This window comes from Gymnogyps californianus, chromosome 1 (genome assembly GCF_018139145.2).
Source record: "Gymnogyps californianus isolate 813 chromosome 1, ASM1813914v2, whole genome shotgun sequence".
Taxonomy (NCBI): domain Eukaryota; kingdom Metazoa; phylum Chordata; class Aves; order Accipitriformes; family Cathartidae; genus Gymnogyps; species Gymnogyps californianus.
Window position 1 is genome coordinate 121,671,248 of NC_059471.1, and position 8,942 is coordinate 121,680,189.

The window sequence follows — 8,942 nt, forward strand, 5'->3', positions numbered from 1 at the left end:
AGTGTAGACTGGGAACGTATCTTCAAATGGGGCATTTTCAAGCACAGGTGCCATTAGGAAGCACTGTCCTGGCTTGTGTAGCAGGCGTACAGCTGGAGCTAGGGGTACTCTACTACAAATCCGTGAGTGTTAGATGCCAGATTGGACAAGTGGATGTAGGCAAGGTGCCTCAGGACACAACAGTTCTGCAGAGCCCTGTGCTCTGGATTTGTCACTTTGACTGTTACCTTCCCAGACAAATCGGGAGAGGAATTGGTCTAAATCTTCCTGTTGTATTTTTTTTTTCAAGTAGGGGGATGTAGTTTCTCCTCATTGCCTTGAGAAAAGGGCCTCCAAGCATCCACACTGTGTGCATCTGTTGATGGTTCAAGCAAGTTTTCGAGGCTTTCCCTGTTCCTCATGGCCCTGCTCCTATTTGTATCCACCTCCACCCAAGCCACCCCCACCAATGCATCTGAATTTTTCATTTTCTACCCTAGCACTTGCTAACAGGTCTTTATCCATCCCCTTTGATTTTTTTTTTCTGCAACCCAATCCTTCAGCCAACTTCACACAGAATCTATCTTAATTTTAAAGCCTTCTTCATGTATGAAATTTCTTCCCGCTCCCTGAAAAGATCCCACAGAAGGAGGCAATTGAAGGGTGGGGGGCAAGAAAGAGGAAGGTCAGATATTCAGAACTCCATGCACCAATGCAACTGTCCTTTGCACCTCAGAAGTGATAAGCCAGACAAAGCAAACTGAAGCCTACAGGTCCAGATGGGTTTAACTCCTTGCTTTGTGGTCCACAGTGGTCAGAAGTCAGAGGTGTGAGACAAGCAAGACATGTCTGTAAAGCTAAAGCCATGCCGCCCACTGACCCTTTTTACAGCCATGAATTCTTACGAGCTTTGCAATGGGGGAAGGACGCCCAGCACACCTTATTTTGGGTAGGATATAAGTCAATTTTACAACACATGGGACCACATGCCACATAACTCTGATTTAGCCAGGTACCTGTTATACAAAATCCTTGAGAATACGGCAGCGTGTTTGAGGGCTCCCAAGTGTGTACAGGGGGTGTCCATGCCCTGCGCAACCCTACCACCATTGCTAATGCTACAGTCCCAGCTACTTGGGAGCCAACTGAGATACTGCTGCCCCTGCTGCGTTCACATCTCCCTTTGCAGGACAGACCCAGCAACACTTGACTTCCATAAAGCTTGCCACAGATCTAAGAGAAGCAGAGGGTTGAAAGAGGAGGGAAATAATAGCTCAGGCATAGCTCTATTTTCTTTTTGTTCTCCACAGCAGCGAATCTAGCTTAGAAAGGTGTGAATCTTCACAACTGCAGCCCAGAAAAACCATTTCCTGTTTTCTGCTGGCAAGCACTAACTTCTTCTGTGCTCTTAAATGACATACAGCTTCTATAACCAGACACTGCCACAGCACTTGTGCCAAAATATGCCATTCTGAAAATGGCCTTCCACTCTCTCCATACAGTAGTTCTCTCAGGCAACTGCAAATGTTTATGAGCAGTTTTCTAATAAGGACAGGGACACATCCTTTTTAATGAAACTAATCTTTTCTAGCTGAGGAATCGTTATAATTTCATCATGGTTTGAGTGACCAGGCATATGTTGTTGAATCATGCAGACCAAATATTTATTTTGACCACTTCAAAAATACCTTGTGGGCTAACTCTGGTTTGCCTAGCTCTTTGATAAACAATTGCAAATGAGAAACATTCAAAAAATCACAGCTTGTTTATGCATAATTTGTACGCTCACAGTAGAAAGGGCTATGTATCTCAGCTAAATCATTTGCGAAGAATAATTCCACCATTCGGTACAGATGCAAAGCATGGGAAGTTACAGAACATTATGGAAATGTATCTTCCATCCTCAGGAGATGGGAGAATTTTAATTCCTGGCACTGAAGGCAGGCTTGAATGAGAATATGATTAAACTTTTATAACTGCTTGATGTTTTCTTGGCTCAATCAATATTCTTTTCAATAAGCCCTTGGCCTGTTTCAGAAGTGCTGCCAATATTTGTTGTTGAGTAAATGTGGTTTTATTTTTCACTCCCACTGATCTGATCAACAGAATGACATTGATCACAATGAGCGCTGTGTTCAAACATTTTAAAACAATTTAATCTGCCTATGCAGGACAGAGGTTAGGTAGCGGTGCTGATTACAGCACATCTTTTAGTGGCCTCTGTTACAGACGAATACACTTTGATATCACCTCCAATGTATCCGACTGCAATCATTCATTTGTGCAAGCTGTCAGGAAAGGATGGGCTCATGCAGAATGGTTGCTCCCTTTCTTTCAAAGGAAGACCTAAAGGGACATGACAGATAGTCATGCATTCCTCAGGAGGACTAGCATACTGGGGACAGACCCTGAGCCTTCCATCCTGCTGTGTGTGAAAGCACTCAGGGGAATTGGCTACGATTATTTAGATGTTAATACTGTCAAGCAGAGGGATGGTAGACCAGAATTTAGGACGTGCCTACCGCCTATTCGCTGATCTGCCAACGGCATATGCATAACCTTGGGCAAATCACTTAGCTCTGTGCCTTGAGTTTTCTATCTGTCAAGCAAGGTTAATAATTCTTACTACGTTTTGTGAAACAGTTTGACATCTATGCAAGAGAGGTGTGATGTGACTGTTGAGTTGTGCGTGGCACTCGTTCAGCACATTGGTGACGCTCAGTTCTTTGCCAGTCCAGGCAGGAGCTACTTCTACAAAATGCCAGAGAGAGTGAAGGGTTTGGAGCAAAAGTCAATCCAGACAGTTTCAGCTGATGCTGAGAAATTGGGGAAAATGGCGAGTAGAGAAAGGGGCGAGAATCGCTCATTCCTTTTTAAGGAAATTCTCATTCTTTGCTTCAATAGTAGTACAATCTTACTAGGTCTGATTCCTGAGCTTTGTGCCCCGAGTCCTCAATGACAAAAAGTTACTTTTGTTCTCACTTCTCCATTTCCACATGTGATGGAAAAGAGGATTGACCATTTCAAGGTAATGCCTGTCCTAGTAATTACTTGTCCCTCTATTCACAGACATGGTAGTTGAACTTGGGACCTGCCTTTATAAATGATCTTACAGTCGGACATATTTCAGTGATCAGAAGGCTTTAGAAGTAACCAGGTGCTGTGGGTTGAGCCCCGCCAGCAGCCAAGCACCCACATGCACCCCATTGGGACAGGGGAGAGAACAAGAAGAGCAAATGCAAGAAAACTCATGAGTCAAGATAAAGACAGTTGAGCAGGTGAAGAAAAGGCGGGGGGGGGAACCTACAAAAGCCAACTGATGCAAAGGCGATGACTCATTACCTCCCACAAGCAGAGGTCTCCAAGCAATGGCCAACATGGAAGAAAAAAACCCTCACCTTCTTCTTCCTCTACCCCAGTTTTTATTGCTGAGCATGACATTATATAGCATGGAATATCCCTTTGGTCAATTCGGGTCAGCTATCCTGCTGTGTCCCCTCCCAACTTCTGGCACAGCCCCAGCCTACTCATACTCACTGGGGGGAAGGGGGCAGAGTGGGAAAAAAGAGAAAGCCTCATGCTTGCAAGCACTGTTCAGCAACAGCCACATAATTAATGTCTTACCAACACTGTTTTAGCCACAAACCCAAAACACAGCACCACAGGGCTACTATGAATAAAGTTAGCTCCATCCCGGCCAAACCCAGTACACCAGGAAAGAAATTAAAATAGCAAAGTCCCATTCTGGCAGAGGACTGATTAGACTGGAACTGATTAAATTACTCCCCCACGAAATTAAATATGCTCTTGAACAACTGAGGGCAGTGAACAGCCTTCAGAGAATGAGCGACACAGCAAGGGCAGCCTTAGAGCCTGCTCCAATTCCATTCCAGCAGGCCTGCACACAATGTTCAGAAGTAGGGAGCTAAATAATGTTACTCAGCCCAGTACCGTGTTTGGGAGCTCAGCAAAGTATTTGGCTTCACAGGCAAGATTTTTGATGGCTTCCTGATGGCCAACTGTGGGGGTTTTTTTTTGTTTTGTTTTCTTTTATGTTTTATATAAGCATAGTTATGGAGTGGTTGTGTGTGTTTAATTATGATAAGGTTTGGAAACAGCTGTCTGTTTTAATAGAGACACTCATGCAGCGACTGCCTTATGTGAAGGAACTCATTTGTGACTTTGGATAGAGCTGTGAGTAAGGAGGAGTAAAATACCGTTTTCCGTCCTACCTCTAGGAGAGCAGGGAAGGCAGGGCTCCTCGCAGAAGCAACGGCACACAGCGCCTGCTGCAGCACCTGGCCTGTGCTGGCTAATTTACTGTGGCGTTTTCCCGGGATGCTCACGCTCCCTTTTCCACAGGCAGCCAGCTCTTCTGCATGCCTACAGCTGCTCCTCCCTCCACACTTCTCAGTGGCTTTTCACAGCCTCTGAATCTCTGATTATATTCACTGACTTGACACAAGCTGAGCTGTGCAAGGGTTTCTGGAAAAGAGCAGTTATTTTATGCTTTCATACTCTCTTGTACAAAGAGTGAGAGCAGCATGCAATCCGGAAGAAATATACTGAAAGGAGATGAGTTTGTCATTTCAATAGTCAATGTAATGCTTTGGCTGTATCTGAAGATCAACATTTACAGAGATTAGATGTGTAAATCACTTTTTATATGGTTCTTCAGAGGTTGCTTTCAGAAAATGATTTACTATTCCAGATGCCTACATACTCAAAGATATTGACTGACTGGAGAGAGTTCAGTGCAGAATAGTAAAAATGATCACTTAGTGCAGATGTTTTGATTTATAAAAAGGTGATAAAAAGATTAAAGGGATAAAATACAGCTTGAGGCTGGGCTAACTGATGAGCTAGAGAGGACACAGCTCTCTCCAAACATGAATAAACACTATGAATAAAACAATTACATATGGCAGTGTACCACAGGGTAAGCAATGGCACACACAACTCAGTCCCACAAATTATTCTTCTACAAGCTAAACTAATCAAAGAGAAGTTGAAGCTAAATCTTCTGTCAAACAGTTCTGCATAGACCTACTCAACAGAATTGCAGAAGATGTGGAGCTTGGACAGAACAGAGGACGAGCTTCAAGCACTATACAGGCACCAAAGAAGTTTTCTTCCTGAAATGTCTCTGTTTCTGCAGCACATTAATTAACAATATTCTCTTTTATAGCAAAAAATGGCACAATGTTCATTGTTAACAACCCCATGCAACACTACAGGCTCGGGGAAGAGTGGCTGGAAAGCTGCCGGGCGGAAAAGGACCTGGGGGTGTTGGTCGACAGCCAGCTGAACATGAGCCGGCAGCGTGCCCAGGTGGCCAAGAAGGCCAAGAGCATCCTGGCTTGTACCAGAAACAGTGTCGCCAGCAGGACCAGGGAAGTGATCGTCCCCCTGTACTCGGCACTGGTGAGGCTGCACCTCAAATATTGTGTTCAGTTTTGGAACCCTCACTACAAGAAAGACACTGAGGTGCTGGAGCGCATCCAAAGAAGGGCAACAAAGCTGGTGAAGGGTCTAGAGCACAAGTCTTACGAGGAACAGCTGAGGGAACTGGGGTTGTTTAGCCTGGAGAAAAGGAGGCTAAGGGGAGACCTTATCACTCTCTACAACTACCTGAAAGGAGGTTGTAGCAAGGTGGGAGACCATCTCTTCTCCCAGGTAACAAGCGATAGGATGAGAGGAAATGGCCTCAAGTTGCGCCAGCGGAGGTTTAGATTGGATATTAGGAAAAATTTCTTCACCGAAAGGGTTGTCAAGCACTGGAACAGGCTGCCCAGGGAAGTGGTTGAGTCACCATCCCTGGAGGTGTTTAAAAGATGTGTAGACGTGGCGCTTAGGGACATGGTGTAGTGGTGGACTCAGCCATGCTAGGTTAACGGTTACACTCGATTATCTTAAAGGTCCTTTCCAACCTAAATGATTGTATGATTCTATATTTACTTAATCATAAGATTAAAAAGATGCTGGCTGTCTTCATACCATAGGAAATTTCCTGCTGACATCAGTATGCCCTTTCCCAGTGGCAGAGCAAGAGTGAGAACCTACCTAAGAGCAAAGCTTCAGAAGTCTGGCTGTGTACTGACTGCAGGACCAGGACATTTTCATCCCTCCGCTGGTACTGTCCAAGACCCAAGCTTCCTCATGGCACATAGCACAATTACACCCTTACAATCCAGCCACCCCCACTCAAATGAGGACTGCAAACCACTCCTCCCACTACTCAGCTTATTCGTGACTTCAGAAATAGTTTTAATGATTTATTAAGTATCTTTATTGGAGTAGAACCTAAGACAAGGACTTCGTTATGCTAGGTGCTGCATAAACACAAGACAAACGGGTAGTCCCTGTTAATTTACAATCGCAACAATTAAGCAAGGGACAGCAAGCAGCAGACACAAAAAAAAGTACAGAGGAGCACTAAGAAAAGATAGGCCATTCTCTGGTCACGCAAGACAGATGACAGCTGCTGTTTCCTATAGTGACCTTAATAGCAAGGTTTTAACGTTATGGCTTTTCCTTGTTTCCTTTCTTTGCTTGTTTACAGTTTGATGCACTACCTTGCTTTGCAGTCTGCATAAATGCATCCTCTGGGCAAAAGCATTAGCTAACATCTGTTGACTTTGTGATTCCTAAGGTCATGGAGTTTCAAATTTTTGGTTATACCTTAGCAAATATACCAGTTACTACTGGTATAGGATAGTTTTCATACACAACGGCTGAACACCACTCTCATTTTCTCACAGGGGTGATAGAAGAAATTTTCTGCAACTGAGTGCTCCTGTCACTCTAGTGAAGTGTAGCATGAATTCAAAACAGCCAAAAGTAACTACCGGACAGATTGGCTGAAAGACTGATCTTCTATCAATAAGACTGAAATAACAGGAACATACACTTATTTTCGTAGGTTAGTGATTACCTCAAATATAAAATAAGTCTGGGGCTACTTCTATTATTTCTAGTATAAAATTAGGTATCAAGAAATTAGAAGACATTAAGGTTGTAAAGTGAGTGACTCCTAAGCTAGGGAATGTCAGAGGAAAGTAATTAATTTCATTCTCTGCGTGCACTGTATTTCAATCTTTAATTATCAAAGCATTGCAAGGGGCTCACAACACCCCACAACGAAGGCCATGATGACCCTGAACCCTAGAGTGAAAAACCAGACTTTATGATGCTTTTTGTTCCACCAGCAACTTTATGATGCATTTTTTTCCACGGGAATAGCACTCTGTTGAAAGAACTGAATAGTTAGTTATCCAGTACTTCCTTTTATCCTTAAGTGTGAGGCTTCAGGTCTTTTTTACTACACATCATCTAAAGCTTGCCCTGAACATATATAGACTTACTTGTCTACTGATAAACTTCCTACTAATATTCTGACCTATTCCAATATTTGACCATATTGGAAGTATCACAGAATTTATTTTTCCAGTATTCAGGGGAGTAAAAGTAGTAGTATTATTCCTCTTTTACCCATGGGAAAGGAAAGATTATAGGGACTTGGTTCAAACTACTGAGTGCCCACCAATTTTGTCAACTCAGTCTCAGACACATAGAATCTGACTTATTCAGGGTATTTACACCTTTTTTTTAATCTTAGGAACTTTATATAAGCTTTTATATATTCAAAGCATAGCTTCCATCAAAGTGAACAGCAAGAGAAAGTGCTGAGAGCTTCTGCAAATACATTCCCAGGTGGGTATCAAGAAAATAAAGAATATCCAGTTAGGTGTTCATCAGCGAGATTCTGGTTTTTAGATGGTTTGTCCTGCATTCATCGCAGTGGAAGAAGAGCCACAAATGTAGGAGTAGAATCTAGTTCATCAGATTTGAATTACCACACTTGTCCTTTCTCTTCCTGCTAACCGAAATCAACACTTTGCTACTCTTGTAACTGGCTTGCTCACCACACATGTGATTTCACCGCTGAGCACAGGGATTCATGCAGTGGCGGCAGAAAAATCATTCAAGGCCTTACCTTGAAGAAGGGTAAGGCCTTAATGCAGAACCAGAAAAAGGGTAAGAAAGACCTGTCAGAAACAAGGTAAGGCCTTAATGCAGAACGAGAAAAAGGGTAAGAAAGACCTGTCAGAAACAAGGTAAGGCCTTAATGCACAACTTGTGAGTTGTGGAAACTTCACAACCACATGATAGTAAGAATGCTTAAAAATGGATTAAATTATGTATTTTTCTTTAGTTCTGCCATTTAAAAAGTAAGATTTATTACAACTGAACTAATAAACAGTAAGTAGGTAAATACAAATCAGCTTTAGACAAGAAGCCATTACAAAAAATGCATCTATGTCTTTATGTTGGCAAAATGGCAAATGTTTTTGTACTCGGAGGTTCCAGGGAACTTGATGCGCTGATGACAGCAATTTTTTTATATATATAAACTTTATTTACAGAAAAGGAATGGTTGCTTGAAGAATATTGGAAAGGAACGGGCTGACGTCCAAAATATCAGCGCTGGTGGGCTGGTAACGCTTTCGGTGGTGCCGGTTCCAGCCCTCCTCCTCAGCGGCCTCAGGCCTGCAACCCTATGGGACCGGGTGGAGAACGACTGGAAAGGGCACGACTCACGGCAGCCATTTAGCATCAAGTTCTCCAGCCCTTATTCCTCCCGCCGTTTCTGCCGAATCCCACAGAAAGGTTATATTCTGTACAGCCCTGCCTAGAGCTGCCCGGCCTGCACCACTCCTCGGCGGGGGGTGGCAGGGCCTGCGGCCCCAAGGAGCCCTGGCAAAAGCTGGCGTCTATTTCACATGAAGTGGCTCACACTATTTTTTAAATATCGGCTTTTTTGCCGAGGCCAGGGCAGCACCCTGCGGGGCAGGCGGAGCTTCCCCTTTCTCGGCACCCGCGGCTGCCTTCACAGCGGCCACACGCGGGGCCCCCGGACCGCCACGTTCGCTCCCGCGGCGGGGCTCTCCTCTGAGCGCCCG